A 25,587-nucleotide genomic window follows, 5' to 3' on the forward strand; every position below is an offset into this window, starting at 1 on the left:
TTCGTGAGATCGAGCCCTGCCTCGGTCTCTGTGCTGCAGTGTGGAGCCTGCTTGGGATTCTCTCTCCCCCTCTCTCTCTTTGCCCCTCTTCTGCTTGCACGCTCCCATGCTCGCTCGCTCTCTCTCTCTCTCTCTCTCTCTCTAATAAATAAACTTAAAAAAAACCACATTTTTAAGAGTAAATTTATGGTGGTTTGTTCAATTTTTAAAACACAAATGTGACCAAAACCCAACACTTAACCAATTTTTAGGTAAAAGAAGAAAATAAAATCCAGCGTCAACTTGTGCGGCATAGTCTTTGCTGACTGGAGCCTCGTGCCATTACTCTTGACATTCTAAATGGAAGCGCTTCCTCAGATGTAAGTGTGTATTAAAATGGAAAGACGCTTGGGGCGCCTGGGTGGCTCAGTCGGTTGAGCGTCCGACTTCAGCCAGGTCAGGATCTCGTGGTCCGTGGGTTCGAGCCCCGCGTCAGGCTCTGGGCTGATGGCTCAGAGCCTGGAGCCTGTTTCCGTTTCTGTGTCTCCCTCTCTCTCTGCCCCTCGCCCGTTCATGCTCTGTCTCTCTCTGTCCCAAAAATAAATAAACGTTGAAAAAAAAAAGAGTCAAGGAGTTGGAATTTCAAACAGAATCTATGGTTTGCTCTCTCAACACAGACTCTTGGCTTCAGGGGCTGGTGCATGGTATGTGGCTCGAGGACATAACCTTCAGGATGTCGGTTCGTTGACATGAATTGAGTCAACAGGGAAGTCTTGTTTTCACCCTTTTTTTTTTTTACAGATGACGAAACAGACGCATGGACGGGTTATATGACGTGGTCCAAATTACACAAGCAAAAGTGGTGTTCCCAATTCATTGGATCCCTGAGCCTGGGTTCTGAGATCTTATACCATCAGGCCATCAGCTGATGGCCATCAGCTTCGCATCACAGCCACCAGCTTTATGACCCAGCTTCTCTCCAAACTCCAGATTTCTCATCTGTTAGGTAAGAGTGAAGTGAGATCTTGGATTAAAGAACCTGGCCTACTGCCTGACCCATGTTAAGTGCTCTATCAATTGTAGCTGCTCTTATTATTATTATGATTATCTTATTATATAATGTTGGGGATATAACAATAATGCCAATCCAAAGGCTTCCTTTTTCTGATTTGACCACAAGTTTCTAAAGGCTTCCTTGAGCGTGCCTCCCATTTGCAATGGTTTTTGTGCCACACAGACAAGCTTAGAGCACATCGTTCTGGAAAATCTGTGATTAAAGCAGAGCTGCAAGAAGGGCTGACATTGAAATGCGGGAGGGGCGCCTGGGTGGCACAGTCGGTTAAGCGCCCGACTTCAGCCAGGTCACGATCTCGCGGTCCATGAGTTCGAGCCCCGCGTCAGGCTCTGGGCTGATGGCTCAGAGCCTGGAGCTTGTTTCCAATTCTGTGTCTCCCTCTCTCTCTGCCCCTCCCCCGTTCATGCTCTGTCTCTCTCTGTCCTCAAAAATAAATAAACGTAGAAAAAAAAAAAAAAAAAGAAAGAAATGCGGGAGACTTGGGGCTCCTGGTGGCTCAGTCGGTTAAGCACTTGACTTTGGCTCAGGTCATGATCTCACAGTTCGAGCCCCGCGTCGGGCTCTGTGCTGACAGCTCAGAGCCTGGAGCCTGCTTCAGATTCTGTGTCTCCCTCTCTGCCCTCCCCCACTTGTGCTCTTTTTCTCTCTCTCAAAAATAAATAAAACATTAAAAAAAAAAAAAGAGGGCCACCTGGGTGGCTCAGTCGGTTGAGTGTCCGGCTTCAGCTCAGGTCATGATCTCACGGTCTGTGAGTTCGAGCCCCGCGTCGGGCTCTGTGCTGACAGCTCAGAGCCTGGGGCCTGCTTCAGATTCTGTGTCCCCCTCTCTCTCTGCCCCACCCTGCTTGTGCTCTGTCTCTCTCTGTCGTCCAGACATGAATAAACATTTTTTTAAGCATTTAAAAAGAAAAAGAAAGAAATGCAGGAGACATCTCTTTCCTATTCATGGGACGGAGGGCCTGCCAACTTACAAGCAAGGAGAAGGCCTACAAATTGCCACTCTCCAGAATATCTACATTCATGCACATGTGCAGTTTTCTACTGACTCCACCCCGGATCTCAAAAGGGAGCCATACGTCAAAGGCTGTTCACTGATCAATCATCATTTTTGGAGGGTTTGGGGTTTTTTTTTAATCAATTGAAACCTTGCTCATTGATACATTTTCTGTAATGAAAGTTTAAATTAAGCATTAATGCAGCCTGTTTTGTGAGGGCTTTTAAAGAGCAATTTAAAATAGAAAAAAAGTTTAAATGCTGTCGATCTGTGTGGATTGAGCTACCCGGGGGGAAAAGGTGTGGGACGTGAGCTGCGTGGTGTTGGTGAGCAGCTTTTGCGTTCTGTCCTCTTCAACCTCACTTTGTTTCTTTATCATCATTTCCTCTGTCAACTGGCAAACTTGAAAAAGCTTTAAGGCTTTCAAATATCTGTGGTGACAAGTTGCAAACGAACCTAAAACAGTCACGGTTTTTTTTTCTTTTTCTCTCCAGGTGATTCTCGCTCATGCCTTTCTGAGAAAATGTCATGAATATTTCATCAAACGTGAGAGACAAGAATGCCATCACTGTGAGCATATTTTTTTATTCTATTATTTTGTTACGCAGCTGCTATTGAATTCTTTCTGATAGAGCACCTACTATTATTCAGGTCCTTTGTGATTTTGGTTTTCTCAAGCCATCTGCTCCCCCTCTAACCACAAGAAGAACTTTTAGTTTCCCAAACTACCCACGGCTGAATTCACAAGGTTTGGAGGGACAGAAGTGACCCATTTGTCAGCAACTGCTGGCTTTCTAGATAGCTCTTTGATGATCCCTTGATTCCCACTGTCTTATATGAACACTGCAGAGATACTGACCATTTCTCATTCCTACAGCTCACTTTGTGCCTTGGGCAAGTTACTTCTCCTCCCTGAGTCTTTCTACTCATCTGTAGTAAGGGAATAATGATACGTACTTTGTGGGTCATTATGGAGATTAAATATATGTAAAGTTCTGCTTGTACTACCTAGTACAGAGTAAGCCAATATTTGATGCCTATTATTATAATTATTTGCCTTAAACTTATCTGACTACTTAAGTAAATGAAGGAGGTGCCATTATAATGAAACGGTTACAAATGAATAACCCTGTTCTATGGGCCTCCAGGCGAACTTGTCCTTTGGGTCAGAATGGCCAGGCTGTCCCTGTGGGAAGTCTCTTCCCAGCTTCCTTAGTGCCTGCAGGAGTGACCCCCGGGGCGTGTGTCAGAGGTGATAGGCCTTGGTGATGCCATACTCACCGTGCGGACGAAGACTGGGATTTCAATGTCAGCCCCACCATTTATTAGCTTGGGACTGTGACAGTGAACACTATTCAATCTCAGTTTCTTCATCTGTAAATTGGAGATCGATTATAATAGTATCCCCAGTAGCTCTTGCAAGGATTGAATGAGACAGTGTCGTCAAACACGCAGTGGGATTCAGTAAACTCTCACTAGTCAGCTTGCTAGCCCAGTCCAGGTGGTGGTCAGAAGGATCAAAGGCATGTGGATTTGCTCTCCTTTCCGTCTTGACAGTTGTATCCCAGCCCTTGGGGTCAAGACAACCTCACCATAGCTTTTTACTGTTTTGAATATTAAGACGTTCTTATATTGAATCTGCTTAAATTAGAATTCCCCTCGGGTGCCTGGGTGGCTCGGTTGGTTACGCGTCCGACTTTGGCTCAGGTCATGATCTCGCGGTTCGTGGGTTCATGCCCTGTATCGGGCTCTGAGCTGACAGTTCGGAGCCTGGAGCCTGCTTCGGATTCTGTGTCTTGCTCTCTCTCTGCCCCTCCCCACTCTCACTGTCTCTCGCTCTCTCAAAAATAAGTAAACAGGGGCGCCTGGGTGGCGCAGTCGGTTAAGCGTCCGACTTCAGCCAGGTCACGATCTCGCAGTCCGTGAGTTCGAGCCCCGCGTCGGGCTCTGGGCTGATGGCTCAGAGCCTGGAGCCTGTTTCCGATTCTGTGTCTCCCTCTCTCTCTGCCCCTCCCCCGTTCATGCTCTGTCTCTCTCTGTCCCAAAAATAAATAAACGTTGAAAAAAAAAATTTAAAAAATAAGTAAACATAAAAAAAAGTTAAAAACAAAAAAGAATTCTCCTCTACTTAGTTATCCAAAGACAATCATCCTTACTGGTGTTTACTCACAAGCCTTTATAATACAAGCATTGAGTAAATGGATTTGCACATCAATAATCAAAGCTAAGACCTACCGAGGGCTTCTGTGTCAATCACTTGTGTCATTTAATTTCTACATCAATGTTTTGAAGTGCTCTTCTCACTCTACAAATGAAAAAACTGAAGCTCAGAGAGGTAACCTTACCCAGATTTACAGAGCTAATAAGTTATTACATTATTACATTACATTAGCTATTACATTAGCTAATAAGCTAATAGACCCTGTATTTGAATATAGAGAATTTAAATCCACAACTACTTGTAGTATGATATACATCCCTCAAAATGCTTTACCACGTTACATACCATATATATATATATATATATATATATATATATATATATATATATATAATTTCAACCCATGTGTGACAGACCTCTCACTGACATGCGCCCTGGGGACACCACTCCGGCAGGACCAAGCCCTCCACTTCACCATTGGATTGTCCTGAATCTCTGAACCTGGGCCAAGCTATGGCCATTGTTCATGAAAATCTTTCCATGGGATCGTGCAAAGAAAACAGAGAGGAAATGCTAAAAACCCAATAGCAATCTAGAGCTGACACACTATATAGAGAATGGGCAGTCTGTCAATCAAACATTCTAGTTAAATCAGAGGTTTTAGCATTTGTATGGGACATTAAATGTCAGTTCCCAAAGAATATGCATATAATTTCTAAAACCCAAACTGAGCATGTTTTCATCTTTCTTTGGCAATTCAGAAGTCATGGGTTGTGTCTCCAGGTCATTATCAGACACATTAGTCACCTCAGTATAAACTACCAGCCAAAAAGGAAAGTGCAATTTAAATGGGATATACCTGGGGCACCTGGGTGGCCCAGTCGGTTAAGCGTCAGACTTCGGCTTAGGTTACGATCTCACGGTTTGTGAGTTTGAGCCCCACGTCAGGCTCTGTCCTGACAGTTCAAAGCCTGGGGCCTGCTTCGGGTTCTGTGTCTCCCTCTCTCTCTGCCCCCCACCCCTGCTCACACTCTGTCTCTCTCTCCTTCAAAATAAATAAACATTAAAAAAAATTAATGGGATATACTGGATTATAGAGAGTATATTGTATTTGACTATTGGCTGAAAGTGTCCTAAGTTTTCATTTCCACATTTCATCGTACTTAATCCGTAATTCATGAGAGCCCTCAGCTAAGCGAAAACCATGTGAATGTTTATTTGCCTAGAATAGTTTACATCATGTTCATTTGTAAATGTGCTTTTTCTGTTGCCTTAGCCCTTGCAACCTTCCTAGTGTGGATTGAAGGATGAGAACTGTGAACACAGAGATGGGCAAATGGAAAAGTCACTGGGATCTGTCCAAAACATTGGCTTAGGAATTTAGGGAACATCAGAAAAATGCCCCACTTCTCAGGGTCTCCCTTTCCTTTATCCTCTATTAACCACAGAGAAACCGCCTCCCTCCCAGCCCTGGGAGTCTTTCTCCACTACTGTATTCTTTCAGCTTCCTTGAGGTTCAGCTTCAACGTGCCAGGAGACCTTAGTTCTAAGTCATCACTTTCTCAATCCCACTGCCCCACGTGAGGTCATTAGTAAAGCCATCTCCAGCTCTAACCTGATCCCTAGTGGGCTGTGTCAGATGAGGGAGTCAGCACTTTGAGAGCTAAGGCAATGCTGACCCTCTACAGATACCTTTGGAGTCTTGGTACGTCTGGGCTAAACAGAGAAAGATTATCTATGGATTCTACTTTATGTATATATATTGTTGGTTCGAAACCTCAGAAGCTTCCCGGGTAAAATCTGAAACTGGCCCAACACACAGAGGGTAAGGAGAGACCTGAGAAAGAGGCAGGCCACTCCAGATTGGTAGGTGGCAGTTTTAATAAGCAGGGAACTTACCAGTCTCCTTGTGGGTGGCCACAAGACAAATAGATCTCCACACCACCTGCCACATCTCAAAAGTTTATACAGAGACCTTAACTGGGTCCAGTCACATACACTGTCCAGATGGTCTTAACAACACATTGCTCTCTCAAGGCTGCATCCTTGAAAACAGCTCTGGCTATAAGAACCATGGGCAGAAGGTACATTCCAAGGACAGGGGAGGGTTGAGTAGCCTCCAACTGCCTGGGTCTAGTTCCCTGGTCCTGTCCTCTCCATGACCTCCTGCAACGTATTTCCAGTGACTTTATAAACACACAAGTGATTTCTCATTTCAGTATATATGTAAATTCCCTTTGGTTACATTAAAATCTATTTCTGTATACTGACTACATAATTTATTGATCATCTGATGGTCTTCTTCTTACAAACTAAAAATATTAGAGGTAGCAGTGATGTGGAATTCTAAATCAAACTTTGCCACCAATCCACATCTGGCCAAGGAGACACTAATGGGTGACCTCCGCTATATTCACTGCTATGGTAGACAGAACTCTAAAGATGGCCCTCCAAGATTATTCAACCAAACACAAATCTAGGTATTGTTGTGGGAAAAAAAAAAAAAACAACTTTGCAGATGTAATTACATTTACAGATCTTAAAATAGGGAGATTATCCTGGATTATCTGGATGAGCCAAATATAATCAGTGGAGCCCTTAAAGGAGAGCTACGTCTCTGGCTGCAGTCAGTGGGATGTAGCAGCAGAAAGCAGCAAAGAGAAGATGAGGCAGGATCGAACGAAGGTCTGAGAGATATGAAGTGTCATGAGATCTGAGCCACCTTTGTTGGCTTTGAAGATGGAGGAAGGGAACCATGAGCCAGGGAATGCGGGTGGCTCTAGGAGCTGAGTAAAACCTCCTGTGGGCAGCTAGCAAGAAAACGAAGACCTCAGTTCTTCAACAGCAAAGAACCAGATTGAGCGAACAACCTGAATGAGACTAGAGGGAGAGATTCTGGCCGAAGAGCCTCCAGGAAGGAGCACAGCCCTACTGACACCTTGATGTTAGCCTGTGGGACCGTAAGATGAGCCTACCAGACATCTAACCCACAAAACTGAAAGAAAAGAAATGGATGTTGTTTGAAGCTACTAGGATAGTGGTAATTTGCTACAGCAGCAGTAGGAAACTAATGAACTAATCTCCAGTGAGGAGTTCCTGTTTTCCAAATCCTATTCCCTATTTGGTTTTCTTACCAAAATCATCTTTGATTCAATTGCTCACCTTTTCACTCCCATTTACTGGGATATAGAGATAGATCCATAAAGTCTATGTTCAGTCTAAAAATGAAATCCAGGGGCGCCTGGGTGGCGCAGTCGGTTGAGCGTCCGACTTCAGCCAGGTCACGATCTTGCGGTCCGTGAGTTTGAGCCCCGCGTCGGGCTCTGGGCTGATGGCTCAGAGCCTGGAGCCTGTTTCCGATTCTGTGTCTCCCTCTCTCTCTGCCCCTCCCCCGTTCATGCTCTGTCTATCTCTGTCCCAAAAAATAAATAAATAAAAAAACGTTGAAAAAAAAAAATTAAAAAAAAAAATAAATAAAAATGAAATCCATATCCATTATAAAGTGAGGGTCATACTGAACATCTAATTGTGTGACATTTTTCTGCCATTGACACACTGTTAGAGTGCAGGAAAGTCATTGTATCATAGAAATGCGTGGGGTTTTTTAAACACAAAGCCAGTCAGTTTGGAGAGACAAAAGAAAGGCTTAAAAATTCAGTCAAATGCATTTGACCTCAGCTTACACTGAGCTTTTATAGGAAAGAGACCCACTTTTGGAAGTAACCTTTAGGTACCTAAATTGAATGTTGGAAAGTCTCAAACGCAAAGTCCCAGGAATGGATACAGTATTATTTTTCACAAAACCTTGCAGTGGAAATTGAGCGAATTCAGTCAGAAATGCCAACAGTTATGGTAGACCTTAAGGAAGCCGTGGTTTATGGCCTTCGACCATTTTGTTCACAGCTTGGATCCCATTTATAACAAACGTGATGACAAATAATATATATTGTGTAATGTCTCTCAGTCATAGTTCCTAAGTGAAATTTGAAAGAGCTAACCCAAGAACAGCACAATTTTAACAGGATTTGGTTTATTGGAATTCGTGATAATGTCTCTGCCTTTGGAACCAACAGCAAGCATGAAATCCTACGGCAGCAACTAGTAGGTAGCCTTACCTACTGCTGAGGAAAAGATTAGAAAGATGGGTGGGCTCTGAAACCCAGTATGCCTGCTTTCCCACTGAGACTTCTCTTTGTGATAAAATCACTAACGACCAGTAAGGAGACTTCCAGGGCTCTGAGCTGCCCTCTCTGTGTTGACGTGGTGTTGACATGAAGACAAAGAGAGTTCTGAGGTGGACCTAGCCTGGCCTGGGTTTGGGCATTCTGCATTTCTGCTCACCAGAGTGGACTATAGAGTAACCAAAGGCACAAGCATGCATTTTGTGCGCAGTTTAAAAAAAATAATTCCTATTGGTATATGTTTTACTCCGGATCTATTTCCTGAAACAGTGAAAAAGGAAACGCTTTCCAAAGAAGCAAAAGCAGCCAATTAGCTTTCAATGGACCAAGGCTCAAAAATCTGGATTCCATTTGTGGTTCTGCCGGTGACCCAGAATGAGAAAATTAACAACTTGAAGCTTGGGGGCCTTTGGCTTACTCTTTCTACCATAAAATGACAGAAAGAAACAGTGTGGTGCCTAAAGGCACAGACTCCCAAGTCAGACAAACCTTGCTTCCTGTCCCAGCTCTGTCGCCTAGTGCCCATGTGCCTCCGCATTACTTAAGCTCTCTAAATGTCAGTTTCTTTACCTTTAAGTGAATACAACAGTATCTACCTCAAAAAAGATGATGTTATAACCAAATAACCTGATAAGTTTAGCACAATTTCTTGCCCGCAGTGAGCACGCACAAATTTGAACTGTTAGTATTATGACAGCTATTAAGGAGGACTCCCACCGCCCCTCGTGTAACACAGACAACTTACGTTCATCGGGCATTCCTAACTTTGCACTCATCTATAGCTTTCCATCCTCAGCACCAAGTGGCGACCAAATAAATTGCTTTACATAATCGATTTCATAAAAGTAAAAGTAAATCTCACTGGACTCACACCTTCCACCTCCACAACTTTGTATTCCTGACATGCCCTAACCTGTAAAACTGCCTTTCACGGTGTGAATGCAAATGACACTGCTTGAAAAGGAAAAGAGAGAGAGAGAGCACGCGCGTGACAGTGACAGTGTGAGAAGGAAGCTGTTAGGACAGGGCAAAGCGGACACCCAGAGGGCAGACAAAGCACATCTGTCTCTGTCATTGCCACCTGGCCCCGTTTCCAGCGCTTAGAGACCGTTTTTGTGTGTTCGGTGTATTAATTGGGTTTCTGTCACCCACAGAGTCCACCTCTGTCAGTCTCAAGGCAGCGTCGAGGCCTGGAGTCTCGACGCTCACCTTAGGAGGAAGCTTCCTAAAAGCCACAACTAGGAAGGCTGGGAGGTGTCACAGCAAGGTGACAGTCCCTGCCAGTGCCTAGGGAAAGGAGGAACGGTGCTTACTCTCCGAGGACTGATGCATTTCTCTTTGAATCGATCAAGAAACGTTTCAGATAAGTAAACTTGTCAAGCAAATGGAAATATCAAAAGAGTGAGGTTACCATATCTGGGTCTGCTGCTCACATGTATGCTGGCAAAGAATGAGGCGCTAAGAGGCAACATTTGCTTCCTTGCCACCATTTGATGACTGCGAGAAGCTAGACATGGATATGGGCAGCAGTTACATGAGCCTCTGAGTCAGAAAATAAGGGTTTTGACTCTGGATCTCTGTGGCCTTATCTAGTAAGTTAAACTGCTCTGAGTCTCAGTTTCTTCATCTCCAAAATAATATAGATAGATAGATAGATAGATAGATAGATAGATAGATAGATAGATGTTAGATAGATACAGATACAGACAGATATAGACACTGATACAGATATTGATAGATACAGATATAGATACAGATATAGATAGATCCTGTTCTATAGAGAGATCCTATATGTACAGAGTGGTAAAGAGTTAAATGAGGCACCACATGGAAAGCCCCTGGCTTTAGGATGTTCTTAATAAATCTTCATGTCCTGCTTTAAGTCCTTGACCTCTACCAACTCCGGGTTATTCATCAGTTGATTACATTGGTCAGGGATTGCACAGATCTTTTCTCACACTCTTTCCTTCTCTTTGTGTTTTGTCATTTTCATAGTTTCTAGTCTCTTCATTTAAGGCTATCCCTACCAGAAGGGGAAAGCAAAGAGGGGACTTAGCAAGCATTCTCATAAGACATTATAAAAGAAAGTTATTGGTACTAGGCTTAAATAAAACTGGTGAATTTTATTTCTCTAGATTTTCCTTAGAATCTATCAAAAACTCGAATGTGTAGTAGCATTATAGGTATAAATAAGGGCCAATATTATTTCTTTGAGCCTCGCTTGGCTTAAAAAGAGCAGAAACCTGGGATAGTATTTCAATAGCAAAATCATTTTGCATCAATCAACACCATTTCAGAATGGTTATTATTGTTAAGAAGCATTTTCATAAAATCTTAATTTCTTATTTTACCTTTCTTACTTAAAACATCGTAATAAAATTTTCCTCTGACTTCCCTGGCCTTGATAGTTACCCAAATAATATTTGAACTCACAGGAGAGAATTAAATGGCTTCTGTCCAAATGAGATATTATTCTAGTTAATTATTAGCCATTAAAATTCCAATTTAGTGTTCAACACACCAGTAGACAGATGCTGCCCCTGCCGTGGGTCAGTGCTTTTGTAAAAAACAATCCCATACTAGTCAGGTATGAAATTACTCTGAAAGGTTGGATGAGCTAACGGCACCGTGTATTGCGAATGTGTGCTCAGATCTCTCTGCACAGAATAAAGCCCACAGAGGTTCCCTGGGGTATGTCTAGGACTTTGGAAAGTGAAGTTCATTTACATTCTGCAAATTGCTTCTATTAATAGCATTGAAAGAAGAAAATATAGTAAAGAGCACTCTGGGGGATTTCAAGAGAAACAGCCCCTCTGGCTCCTGGAGGGGCCGTGAGGGTGGAGAAAAACGAATCACATGGAGAACAGCTTTAAAAAGTAACATACCGACATGCCTCCCTTAAAACAGTTCCGAGGCCTCGTCTCGTAAGCATTTAGAGGGCTCCAACAAAAAGAAAGGAACAGAGATCAGAGGACTCAGTCAGGAAAGTCTTTGAGGGGTGAGTAGAAGAAGCAGTAAGTGATGATCTGTGTAGATGCTTGAGTCAGAAACGAGCAATTTATGTGAGAAAGGAAGGAAATGTACTTGCTGCAGTAGAAGAAGGTCTGCAGCAGACTAATAAAAGGTGGGAACATCTGAGAATTGTTCTGTATTTTGACAGTGAGGACGGTTGCCCAGGTGCATACATTTGTCAAAGCTCACTGAAATATAAATGTTAAATGGGTGCAATTTTGTAACTGTAAGTTATATCCCCGTAACGAATAGTTTGAAAAGATGAAAAAAAAATTAATTAAAGAAGTTCAATCAGCAGGGAATGAACTTCTTCAAAAGATGATTTCTCGACCTTTTTTTCTTTCCCTGTTTTAAAAATTGAATTTCAAATCTAATAGAGAGGGACTAGAGAGCATGCTTCCCAAACTTAACGTTTTTGAAAAAAGGCACTCATAAAAATCACACTTTTGGAATTGGATACAATTTTGATTTAACTGTGTGTACACTTTTATGACCAATGGCAAACTGAATTTGGAATATTTTTCATTCTCAGCAGCTGATTAAACTAAGATTTTGTCTTCTTGTACATTCTCTGGTAATGTATTTAGACCTTAAATCCTCAGTTGTAGATTAATACACAATTTACATAGGCTAAGCAAGTATATTGCCTTGTCTCGTGTAAACTACGTTGGAATTTGAAGGTGTAGGTCTCCAATCACCAGCATCAGCACTATTAAATGTAAAATAGAATGTCACAGGTTACAGAGGGCCAACATTCCCACTGCAATAAACAAAAGACAAACTGCAAAAAAAAAAAAAAAAAAAAAACCACATTATTTTAAGATATTAGAGTTTTCTGGAGGCAATGAGGTTTAGATTAACTCAAAAATCCCATCCAGAGTAGGGAAAACTCTTCCTAGGTGAGTTGACCATAACCACCTGTTTTCTTCCTTTGGGGCACTCACCAAGAGATAAATGCCATTGGTGAGAGACCAGTGATTGAGCTTGGCCCAGGTAGAGTGAAACCAGCAGAGCTTTTTGTGTTCACACACATCCAGCATACTGAAAACTACAGGACACCCAAATGCAGGGCTAGGTTTTACCAGGGATCATTGGCTGCCCTCAGTCTTTTGTTGCATAGAAGGCAAAATCCTACTGGAAAGAAGGAGGCTGCAAAAATACAACTGGTCTCCTCCCGAAGATAGTTCTCAGATTTTGAATTTGCATGGGTCTGAAAGTTAGAGAGTTTAACACTGCAGAATCATCAAAGAGCAAAACTTTCAGACTAAAGAGACAGACTGCCACCTACGCCTGGGTACAAAACGGGCTGTGCACAACTCGTCCACCAGAGGGTTTCCCTTCCATGCAGCAGCTGGAGTGAGCAACTTTTCTGAACCCAGCCACTCTATTCCTAGGTATTAACTCAAGAGAAAGGAAAGCGTACGTCCATACAAAGACATAAATGTCCATAAATTGCCCAAAAAATGTTCATAGGTTTTATTTGTAATGGGCGAAAACTGAAGACAGCCCAAATGCCCATTAATAGAGGGATAACCAAATGGGGGCATACTTGGCACAATATGGATAAATCTCAAACTAATGACACTGAGTAACAGAGGCCAAACGAGAAAGGGCACATGCTATATGATTCCACTTCTGTAAAATTGTCAATGCAAACTTACCTACGGTGACAGAAAGCAGATCGCTGGTTGCTCAGGGATATGTGTGAGAGAGAAGGGAGGGACAGGGAGGGACAGGTGGTAGGAATTACAAAAAAGACAGCAGAAAATGTGGGGTAGTGATGGAAATTAACTTTTAGTTCCGTATTCTCAAATGCTTTCGGGGCGCCTGGGTGGCTCAGTCAATTAAGCGTCTGACTTCAGCTCAGGTCATGATCTCACGGTTTGTGAATTCGCAGCCCCACGTGGGGCTCTGTGCTGACAGCTCAGAGCCTGGAGCCTGCTTCAGATTCTCTTTCCCTCTCTCTCTCTGTCCCTCCCCTGCTTGTGTACTTTCTCTCTCTCTCTTTCTCTCTCTCTCTCTCTCTCTCTCTCTCTCTCTCTCTCAAAAGTAAATAAATAAACATTAAACATTTTTACATAATAAATAAATAAAGTTACAAGCACGAGGTTCAAGATCAAGATCTAGGACTTTAGAAAAGTTATTCAATCCAAACCGCACCTTCTTCGTCTGTACCACAGAGATAAATGGTCCCTGACCCATTTTCAGTCACTGGGTTATTGTAATTTTCAAGTGAGATCATGTCTATAAGGGCATTTTGAAATAAAATCCTTAAAGGTCTATGTCACTGCGATAATAATTAATTTAGGCAGAGCCCTGCCTGCTATGTGGGGCTCTTGTACAGAACAGAACAAGAAACTCCCTCTGGGTGCGTGAATTACATACAGGTCCCCATGGGCTGCCTCAGTCCCCACAGGGTACACAGTAGGAAAAATGGCGCCACTTGGCCAAGAAAGGGGCAGAGCATGGTGGGTGATGCACAGTTTGACTTCTGCCCGGGCTTGGTATTTTGGGTCACTGCAAAAACCCTGACCCTTCCTCTGTGGTTCTGGGCGTAGTCCAATCCTTCCTTTCAAACTAGGTAGGAGCAGCATACCTGTGTTAGAGTTTAAGTTGAGTGGATGAGAGGCGGAGGAGGAAGAGGAGGAGGAGGGTGTACCCCGAATGTCAGTGACTGGCAGACTCACAGATTCCTTGAAGGCCCGGGATACTTATGAAGCAGGTGCGAAGGAGAAGGGAGGACTCAGCAACAGGACCACTACCTCTTTCCTGCAAGGTCTTGCCTTGGCCTGGCCCAGGCTCTGCAGAGCGGAGCTTCATTTGGAAGGCGAATAAACCATGTGCACCAACAGACCTGAACCGGAAGCAAGCCAGGGTCAAGCTTCTGTTTCCTTTCTAAATTACCTTGCTCCAAATTACTAAACCAAATGCCATTATCTCAACATCATAAACCTTATTTCTAATTAAGATGATCTATGCCTCTTTCAGAATCACACATTCCAATTAGCCAGGGAATAAAGTTATTCCTATTGTGTACTGACACGTTAAAATTATCATGAAAAAGTAAAAAATTACTTCAATTAAAAGAAAGTATTACTCTTCTGCCAGGCTTGTTCTGAAATATGGATTCTTCACACGGCATTACAACTTCATTAAATATATTTTTGCTTGTAACAATATATATATTCTTCAATATTTTAACAGAATGTCCTCAATGCTTCTAAGTGGCAGCACGTATGTCCATGAGCTGTGAGAGCTCATGTCCCATGCTCAGGTTATTTGCATCTAAATCTTCTAACATTATGACAGGAGATAATTTTGCCCTAGGGAGACATACAAGACCTGGTATCAGATTTCCTTTCGTATTTCCCCCTCATGTAATTACTCGGTGTTTTTTTCTAGAAAAGCTCCACACATTCTATAAAAAGAAGATTCCGGGAAAATAACCGTAACTACGTGTGGTGATGGGTGTTAACCAGACTTATTGTGGTAATCATTTTGCAATAAATCATGTTGTACACCTGAAACAAATATAGGATAAAAAAAGTCAATTATATCTGAATTTAAAAATAAACACTGACAATCCCATGTATTTGCAAGGATGTGGAGCAACTGGAACTCCCCTACCCTGTTAGTAGGAGTGAAAATTGGCTTAAACACTATGGAAAGCTTTTGATAGTATATTTAATAAAAATAGATATACACGTGTTTTATGACCAAGCCAAAAAAAAAAAAAATCCCGTTAGCTCTCTTCTAGACACACAGACCAAATAAAAATTCAGAAATTTGATACCTAAGAGTTCAGCCTCGTGGAGGACATGAGGAACTAGATTCGAATTCCAGCTCTGCCACTCCCCACCCCGTGGCTGAACATTCTCTGGGTTTAGGTTTTATCACCTGCCAAATGGGTTCTGAGGAGATGAAGTAAAGTAATATATGCAAATCTCATGTCATGTAATAGGTGCTCATGAAATGCCAATATCGCCTCACTCAATATCTTAGCCCTTCATGGTGGCTTCAAAAATATTTATTCAGTCAACTGAAAATGGGAGTCCCAAAGAAGTTTTTATTTGTTCTGCAAATCAGGGATATTCTTTCTGGAAGTAAAGTTTGAAGAGGCAACAGGCTAAGTTCTGGGCAAAATTTCCCGTAAGTCAACTGCCTTCCTTGCTCTTTCATGCTGCCTAAATGTATCTTGGCAATCTTCCCCTTCCCCTACTCCACGCACAGAAACTCCAAAATCCTGTCCTTCCCTGATGTGCATTATAATCTCCAAGAAGGCTTAGGTTGCTGGAAAGCAATCCAGTTAAATCAATTCTTATTTGGCAGTAACTGCCTAACCCATCTAGAGATATTTGCATTTTAAAAGGAAGCCCAGAGTGTTCATTCAAAAGAACACATTGGCAGAATTTCAGGCAGCAAATCAAACAGAAGAAATCCTGTTGGATAGGAGAGGCATTTAGGGTGAGGACAGGCTTGGCACCCATACCCTTTAAATTATTGTATTAACGGGAGCCCTTATTGGCACAATGGCCAAGGTGGTCATTCCTAAGTGTCGCTTCTTTGGGGGGAGATGACTCTTACACTGTGGGCGCTTTTTCTCCTGGAGACCCTTTGGCTATACTTTTTCCTCCCTTGGCACCATCACTCTGACTCCAAGAAAGATCAGTGCAAAGTACCAAAACCAAAGTTTTATTTCACAAAACTGTAATAACTGTAATAGTTCAATAACTTTAACGTTTTTTCCCCCTAAAGTCGGAATTTGTGACAAAGGAATATTCTTCTTCATATAAGAAAAAACCCATTGCGTTACAAATTGCAAAAGTAATTCGACTTGCAGAAACTGGGAATTGTTTGCATTAGGATCATAGATCATCTATGAACCTAGATGTTACTTTCTGTCATCTTTCTCAACCTGCCTTACCTCAAATATTTCATCAAAGATATTGATAAACAAGAAAGCCAACCAGTTTTACAGATACTAGAACATAATTATGATGACTCCAACACTGGTGGAGATCTTAATGAGAAAAGGAAAAGCACAGACAGGGGAAGAAATGGAAAGACATAGAGAATCTATTAGCTGAATGATTTCTGAATCATTTATCATTTTTCCTTGAAATAAAATCTTTGACCTTGGCTTTGAAAGTGCCAGAGACAGTATTTTCATATCAGTGTGGTGGGAAATATCTATTACCATGTATGAACCTATTTCTTTTTTGTTTCTCTTGTGTCTAATGGGTTTTTTTCCCCCTTCTAATCCTTATAGCTCAAAGCAGAAAATAAAATCATCAAAAGTTTCCTCCAAAAGTACCAGATGACCTTTGCTCAGAATTGTTTTCCCTTCAGATGAAGTTGGGTGAGGATATCACTGGGAAACCAGAATTTTAGACTCCAGCGTTTCCTCTTAAAATATCACCCCCAGTGATATTTCCCAGTGATAAGCACAGTCTCCTCTAAAGCACAGTGAGAATTTTTCCTCAAAGCTTCTTCACGCCCTCCCTCAATTAGAGCCTCACTGGTAGCCTCTGGGAACAAGTGTTTTAGAAGAATAAGAATTGCCAACATCCACAGCATCTTCGGAAATGCTGCTGCCAGACCCCCTAGGTAGTTTGACTGGCAAGAATGGCCTCCCAGGTAGCTTGGCTCCTAGAAACGTGAACAAACACAGCTGGCTCTCCATCACACTTGAGATACACTTGAGATAAGCGGAGAGCACTGAGCCCAAGTCCTCAGCTCCCCGGGGTGGAGTGGCACCTCAAGGGCAGGGCCACCCCACACTTAAGCAAGCCGAGAGCCTGCTCCAAGACCACGCCCCCTTGGCTGCTGTTCCGAAAGAGTTTCCATGGCTGCTACTACCCGCCCTGATGTAACAACCAGCTCACACCTTGCATTCACTCTCACTTCTTTTTATCAACCTCTCCTATTCTTCAAACACCTCCGTTCTCCTTCTCTTGCTCCCTGCCAACCAGCCAGAGAAATACTGAGTAGTTGGGTTGACATCCTCCCTACAGGGCGCTAGTGAGGCCCTGGAAGAAATGGTGGCTTCCTGCCTTTGTGAATTGCAGGGTTGCCTCACCCTTTCCCCTTTTAAACTCTCCCAACACCTCTCTAACCAGTGTCCCTAATAAATACCCTCTACTACCTGTGGTGGGTTCTGCCTTCCTGACTAGACCCTGACCAATGCAAACACACCTCAACAATGGTTATCGGCATGTGCTCCAGGTTTTGCGGGTGTTTGAAGAATGGCTGATCTTCTGTGGGCCTCTACAACATCCTCTGAGGTCCCTTGTCTCCCTTCAGGCCTTAAGGGGCATTGAGCCGATGTCTCAATAGGCTACAGTCTATGATCCCAACTGTTTGCCTCCAGTTAAGACAGGTCCTCAAATTCTGCACCTGTTTCTCTGACCCCAAACCTCTGTGGTTCTCTGGCTTCTGAGCACCTCCAAGTCCCTTCATCAGGGCACACAGGTGCTCTGAGGTCTCCTGAAGGCTGTGGTTCCCCATGGCCTCAGGCTGTCTCTGTCTCACTCTCTTTCTCTCCCTGTCCCCCACCCCATTCCACTTTACTGCCTTTTCTCCTATTTTGGATATGGTGTCCACTTAAATACAGGGTGTCTAGAAGCTTGCATCCTTCCCTAGGCTATTCCCATGGAAGCAGGCCACTACCTTCAATTCCATTATGTCCCCTCATGCTTACATGGGTGTGTGTATACCTCACCCCTCAGCCCTAAGAGAGGAGGAGAAAGCACAGACACCGATGTCTCACTCTACTCTACTCTACTCTACTCTACTCTCTGCTGTCTACTTGTCTCCTCCTTAGATCAGAAACATCTGCTTTTACTTCTTTGTCTTATTTGATGGAGACTTGCCCCAGATTATTTCCTTCTCCCCAAAGTGTTATTTATATTCACTGCTTTCTGGGGAATCATACTGACAGAAAGGCTGTAGGAAAACATGATTTCAAGTTGGAGGAAAAGGAAATGAAAAATATATTCATTTAGTATTTTAACATCTTCCTCCCACTGCGTGCTCCCTCTGGTATATATATTTTTGTGCCCTCAGAGGACCTTTTTTCTTATCTAGATCTCTTTGTAAGTGAGAGCTAGCCCCCTGCATTCACCCCGTGGGTCGGTGCTGTTCAACATGGTAGCCACTAACCACATGTCGCTGTTGAGCACTTGAAATGTGGCTCATCCGCGTTAAGATGTGCTCTAAGTGTATTAAATGGCACACCAGATACTGAAGACTAAGTCTTAAAACAGAATGTAATATATTGCATTCTTAATCTTTATATTGGTTGCAGGTTGAAAAGAGAGGTTTGATGTACTGGGATTCATAAAATAGACTAAGATTAACTTCACTGGTTTCTTGCTCCTTTTTAACGTAGCTGTTGGAGAATTTCGCATTACACACACGCACATGGCATGTTTCTGTTAGTCAGCTGCCGGCTTCACGGGACTTAGGATAGTTGCTGTGTGTTGACTATTATAGTCATGGCTGGTACCCCATACATTTGCCACTGGGGGCCCATACCAGCTGTTTACTGATGTGGTCAATTTGGGTTGGTGCCTTGCCATCAATTGTGATTAAATACCTTTCCTATCACTTGAGTGGATGGCCATCGGCTGGCACCGTGCTGGCCTATAGCACTGGTTGAATGAATGAATAAGTGAACACTCAGGTGATACTTTCCTTAGTTTCTACAGTTACTGCACAACGCTGACATGACAGAAAATTACATGAATCTGTCACACTGGCCAGATCTCCATTCTCTGCCCTGTGATTAGAAAGACCAAGCTAGAGGGTTACATTAATGGCCAACTACAAATGGTTTAAAAGAAAAGCCTCCTGCCCTATCTCTTGAGTGTGATGAGGTCATATTAGAGTAGGGTGAGTTCCTGATCCAATATGACTAGTGTCCTTATAAAAAGGGGAAATTTGGACACAAATGTGCACCACGTGAAGGGATCAGGGTGATGCTTCCAGAAGCCAAGCGACACAAGGATGGCTAGCCAACCACCAGGAGATAGGATAGATGCACCGAACAGAGTCTCCTCATGACCCTCAAAGGGAACCAATCTTACTGAAGCCTTGATCTCACACTGCTAGCCTCCAGAAGCGTGAAATAACAAATTTCTGTTGTTTCAGCCTCTCTGTTCTTGGTACTTGGTTACAGCAGCCCTAAGAAATTAACACACTCCCGCAGTCTGAATGAGAATCCGGGCTCCTTTGTCTCCTATTGGTTTCTTCACGGTAGTGGATTACTTCCAACAATAATCTGTAGATATTTTTTTCGGGTCTGTCGGTGTAATGTCTGGGTCCCGTTTTTCTCTCCAAATTCAGTGAGACACCAGTGTCCGCTTTGCCCCCCATTGTATACCCAGCATCTAGAAATAAAGAGCCACTCCATAAACATGTTATAACGAATACATGGGCTGTCCTACCTACCGCCGGAAACAGAATTAAAACGGTTCCAGGACCACACACATCCCTCCTCAGGAAAAAAAATGTCACAAAGCCTGAGAACGTACACTAACAGTTTGTCTCAGCAGAAACAAACTCCTTTTTTTTTTTTTTAAGTTTTTATTTTTCTATTTTGAGAGAGAGAGAGCTAGTGAGGGAGGTGCACAAGAGGGAAGGAGAGAGAATCCCAGCAGGCTCCACACCGCCAGCGCAGAGCCCAGTGTGGGGCTCGAACCCACGAACTGTGAGATCATGACCTGAGTTGAAGGCAAGAGTTGGGCCCTTAACCGACTGAGCCACCTAGTTGCCCCAGCAGCCCTCCTTAATACAAGCTAAAAGGTGACATTTATCCTAGATCTCTTAGGCACAGGCTAGTTCATCAGATTAGCTGGATGGTATTAGACAGGGACTGGGAGTCTGAGATAAGTTCTAGAAATAGAACCCTATGCCTCTGGAGACAGCAGGCCTACAGGACGCACCACAGTGTGCATGCAACTTTGAAAAGGCTGGGGGGCGGGGGGTGTTTCCCTAGGATCACAGCAACAAGCAAGCAGAGGGCACCAAGCCCTCACTAGTGGGAAGGGAGCCAGCCAAAGGGAGACAAGCAGAAATGATCACCGTAGCTACCACTTACTGAATCTGAACCAAATACCATACCAAACGCTGGACTTAACATTATTTCATCCGATTCCCACATCGAGTATTATTATTCCCACTTTCCATGAGGAAACTAAAATTTAGAGACTTTCAAGAATTTGCCCAAGGTCATACAGTTAGTGAGTGATAAGACAGGGCTTAAAACCGGGGATTTGCTGTTATGATATTTTCCCAGCTTCCCAGTCTAGCATACAGCTGGCCTAGATGACCCCTGAAAGCGGAAAAATCCATGTATTTTAGAAAGTACTATTTACCGATGTCGGTTCACTTGTTCATCTACGAGACAGCAAACATCTTGAGACAGCAGTACTTTGTCTCCTTTATATGTGCGTACCCAAATTTAATTAGGTTTGCATTCCTACTTCCTAACACAGGACCCAGCTTATAGCAGGAGCTCAAAAATGTGTGTGTCATGAATAAATTGGGTAAACACTTGGTGGTCACTTATATATACGTTAAAAGAAATTAATCAATCTTAGAACCCTTCTTGTCAGTAAAAGAGCAGTTACAAAAATACTGGTCTGGAAAGGAGCATTTATCTTTGCCACTCTTCAATTATGGAGCACTGCAGTATGGTTCTATTTTTTTGTGAATAGAAAAGTATTCAGGGGACGCCTGGGTGGCTGAGTCAGTTAAGCGACCGACTTTTGCCTTCCGCTTAGGTCATGATCTCACAGTTTGTGAGTTCGAGCCTTGCATAGGACTCTGCCCTGACAGCACAGAGCCTGCTTGGGACCCTGTCTCTCCTTCTGTCTCTCCCCTCTCCTACTCGTGCTCTCTCTCTCTCTCTGTCTCAAAATAAATACACTTAGAAAAAAGCATTCGGGGCCACCCTACGGAAAGTCCCTATCCTTAGTTGCCAAGCTGCCCTTGGGAGCTGGCCTCTAGATGCCCAATGTCTCTCCCCTTCTAGATTCTTTTTCTTCCCCTTCTAGATTCTTGTACTTCATTCTCCATTGGATTCCCTTTTGCTCACCTATTCCAATTTTTCTTGGAGTTGTTTTGCTAAATCAGGAATTTTTATTTTAATAAAACCTCCAAGGTAATCAAACAATTGATATTTTCAAATTAGATCACTCTGAAAGGTCGCTAATTTTAGACAGGCAGCTACCGATGATAGACCTCAGAATAATTCCTCCCTTCTAATAAGGAAACCAGAAGTTCGCTGGTGGATGGACAAGCAGGATGCAGAATTTCCATTCCCAACCAAGGTCATGTGAAATGGTTTCTTGGCAAATATCCTTTTGTTTCTTTTGCTTGCCTGTATCCTAAGCGGAGAAGGGAGGCCGGCCAAATACCAACTTGAACAGTCTGTAGAGTTGCCAGTCCCCAGAGAAGGCCTGGGTTCTCATTAGCAAAGAGATATGAGAGCCTATTTTGCAATGAAATAGCTCACACAGGGCTCAAATCCTGAATAATTATCCACACTAGTGTAGGCTCTAGAATGGGAGGCCTTGAGGGGGCCAAACCCTTGCATATTGTAATTTGATATTTATGATGTTCTATCGCCATCTCCTGGAAGGAAAGACCAAGAACACACAAAAAGGATATCAGGCTTCCGGGAAGAGAATTTTCTTCACTTCTCAAGAAAGGTGAAGACCCTGCAGTCACTGAAGAGACATACTTACATCACGTTCCAGGTGAATTAGCATAACGTTGGGCAACCAAGAAAGCTAAGAGGCAAATGTTCAGAACGCCAGCGTCTGTTATTTGAGAGCGAGAGATAACATCAAGCCTATGAGTGATGAGTCTTTCCAGTTGCCAGTCCCCAGAGAAGGTCTGCATTCTCATTAGTAAAGAGATACGAGATCCCATTTTGCAAGAGTCAATTGCACTCCAGGAGCACAAAGAGATACCGAAGGAAGGATTTCCATGCTTGGCATCGAAAGTAATCATCCTTATCTTTGCTTTTTAAGTCTCAGAATTTGGCAAAACCGTGCCAAGGATTTTAAAACATTATGAATGTTTTAAGAATTTTTCCAGATTAACTCTTCTTCCCAGGCTAGCTGGTGTTGGAGTTATGTACACATTTGGCACAAATACAGCCGAATGAATTGAAATGCTTGACTCACTCTACACAAGATCCCATCAGTCTTCATATCTCAAGGTTTAGTTTACATATCAACAAAGGCTCATAGTGTAACTCTTTAAAATATTGTTTTAAAACAATTTTATTTTGGTCACCATGTCTTCTCCATCAATATCCTCATGCAAGGGGGGTGAAAAAAATCATAAAACCGTAGAATAAGAAGTATTTTAGTCCAACCACTTCATAGTCCCAAATCCAAGCTTCAGTCACACAAAGAGGGGGACTCTAAGGTTAATTCTCATGAGTCATCTGTTCTCCCTGAAATTGTTCTCCCATCCTGCCCCACCATCCTGACTTTGGGGGAGTTTTACAGCTTATACAACTCACCAACATCCTGAAGTAGCCAGGAATTGTTGACTTCTTTTCTGAATATACATTATGCTTATTCACAAAGCACAGAATATGAAACAGGTTTCAGATTTTAGAACTGGAAGGGACCTCTCCTTCATAACCGATAAAAGTGATTTGTTGGTGATACCTGATGGCCTATTTTGAAAGATGGCAGGTTTGAACATGGCATTGAAATATGTCAGGCCTTTTTTTTTTTTTTTTTTTAATTCAACTTTTCCTGAGGGCTTGCCCTGTAAAAAGCACTGTGAGGAACTTCTAGAAGATTTATTTCTATTCCCCAAAAGTTGACTATGTTGTCTGAATTGGGCTTCCCAAGCTACCCATAAACTGAAAGGAAAAGTCCGTTAGAAAAGTGGATACAAAGAAGCCTCATCCTTTCCTGGGTTCTGTCTCTTTACAGTGTATCTCATGCAACATGATACTCAGGAGGGTTACTTGACAGTCAGTCACCACCTCGGAACTCTTTCCAAAGCTGCTGGCCAGAAAGAGAATTACCCTTTGTTACTGCTAAATTTCTTACGACAGGAACTCTGCCCACACACCCTCAACAACAGTTCAGCATCCCAGCCTCGCATTCAATCCACATTTGGGGTCAGAAGTGCAATGTTCATAAGTATCCAAAAAATCGAAGTGCTTCACTGGCACACAACCAAATTCTTGGAATCTTTACAGTCCGTCCTGTCCTCCTCTTTTTTTCCTTTTCCTCTCTCACGATGAAATCAGGGTTGCCTCGACAATCGAGCAGTTTTGGGTAAACTTCCCGTTCATCTTTCAGCTATTTGCCAGCTGAATATTTGCAGAACATCATTGTGTTTAACGATAAATCCATGGAAGTCAGACATGTGACCAAGACATACAAGGTTTTGATGCAATTGAGTTGGCGATTATCTTTCAACTTCCTGCATCCTGTCCTCAAAATGAGACAGCCATGTGCTAACCTGACAGTAAGACTACATAAAAGTAAACTGAGAGGCTGGCTGCCTTCATCAAATTCATTTCAAATATATATCTACAAATATATTTCACAAATATATCTAAATTGCCATGGATCCTTTCCCTGTAGATTTCACCAGTCTCTCATGGGTTGAGTTTAGACAATTTCTCATCTTCCAGTCTCTCACCACGAGCTCAACTAGTAGCACACAGAACTACTTAGAAGTTTCTCGAAATGTGCCAGGTTCCCTCGGGTCTCTGTGCTTCACCTACGCTCTTGCTTCTTTCTGCCTCTAATAGCGTCCCCCTTGACCTCTAGATAATGCCTATTTGTTCTTTAAACTGCAGCTCAGAAGTTGCTTTCCCTTTATCTCCTCCAGGGAGTCTGGAGTCCTTCACCTCCACGCTCCTACAAGACCCTGTTTATACCTCCATCGTGGTGCATTGCAAACCAGTAAAGTTGTTTGTTTTCCCCTCCTGCCACCCATGGGTAAGGACTAACCATTGACTACCTTAGCACTCAGGACTGTGTCTAACACACAGCAAGCAAGTTGCAGATGTTTGCATGGACACTATGGACAGCCTGCCAGTTCACACAGGCAGGAAGACAGGACCACTTACTTTCCTCCTTCTCCTTCTTACCATCTATTTGGTGTTCTAGACAGTCCCATTTCCCCATCAGCCAAAGTTTTGGACCCACAGGAGTAAACCTTTCGTGGAAGTGGTTATAACTTCTCAGCTTTTCCAGGCTTCCCTGGAGAACCACTACGTCTCTCTGAAGTCCAACAATGAATGGGCCACCCATGCCCATGTGACTAGTCCCTCTAATATGCAGGCACATAGCACCATGCCAGGCATGCCATGACACTTGGGTATTATGCAAATCTGATTTTTTTAGCCATGGACTCAGAACAGACATCAGAACTTTCCCTCTTCTCCCAGCTCAACTCGCTCAAAATCTAGGCTTCATTATTTTTTCTCCTAAAGTCAACTTTGTTATAAAGGGAGTTCTGTTTCCAGTGTAGAAATTAACTAATCAGTCCAGACTGAAAATTTCTCACTGACTCTATAAAGGCACCATTACTAAATCCAGAGAAGGAGGATATTCGGGCAAATCTCTTAACTTCTGAAGAGCCTGTGACCAAGGGAAACCGCAGCTCCCCAAATTAACATGCTTTGGTGTCAATGTCAGAAAATACCAGGCTTGCTAGAAAACAGACTTGACATATAGTTTCCAATATTATTTACGATCTCAATATTCCAGATTATGAACTGTCAGCTTACTCCTTTCACCAATTTTGATGATCTGCGGAGACTTGAGATACATAAAGGTCAGAACGCACATATTTTATAATGTCAGTTTTTCGGTCTACTCATCACTAACACTTTGTTCAAATATCCCCTTTCAGGAAAGCCTTTTTTTTTTTTTAAGTCTCCAAGTAATTATTTTGCTTTCAATAGTACACTTTTGCCATGCTATAATAATAGAGTAATATCTTAATACTGACCTATAGTATGTGTCCCTGCCCCCCTTCCCCCCCCCCCCGCCCCCCTGCAGCTCTGGGCCCCACACCCACACTGGGGCAGCCGCAGGGTTTCCCCTATAGGTGCTGCCTTCAATTGCAAAAGCCCTGGCTTTCAATTGTAAAAGCCGGGACTTTGAGAAAGAATGGCTTCTTGGTTTTGTTT

The 25,587-nt window shown here is 42.9% G+C and overlaps 1 long non-coding RNA gene across 1 annotated transcript in view; it reads left to right on the plus strand.

Moving 5' to 3' along the window:
- Positions 1-25,587, plus strand: part of LOC147579058 (uncharacterized) — a 134,802-nt gene that overhangs the window by 22,801 nt on the left and 86,414 nt on the right. The window contains exons 2-3 of the long non-coding RNA XR_015253506.1: positions 781-985; positions 2,543-2,618. This is a non-coding gene — a long non-coding RNA (uncharacterized LOC147579058). The remainder of the gene's footprint in view (positions 1-780; positions 986-2,542; positions 2,619-25,587) is intronic.

Source organism: Puma concolor, chromosome B4 (genome assembly GCF_028749965.1).
Source record: "Puma concolor isolate L17-30 chromosome B4, mPumCon1.1.hap2, whole genome shotgun sequence".
NCBI classification, from domain to species: domain Eukaryota; kingdom Metazoa; phylum Chordata; class Mammalia; order Carnivora; family Felidae; genus Puma; species Puma concolor.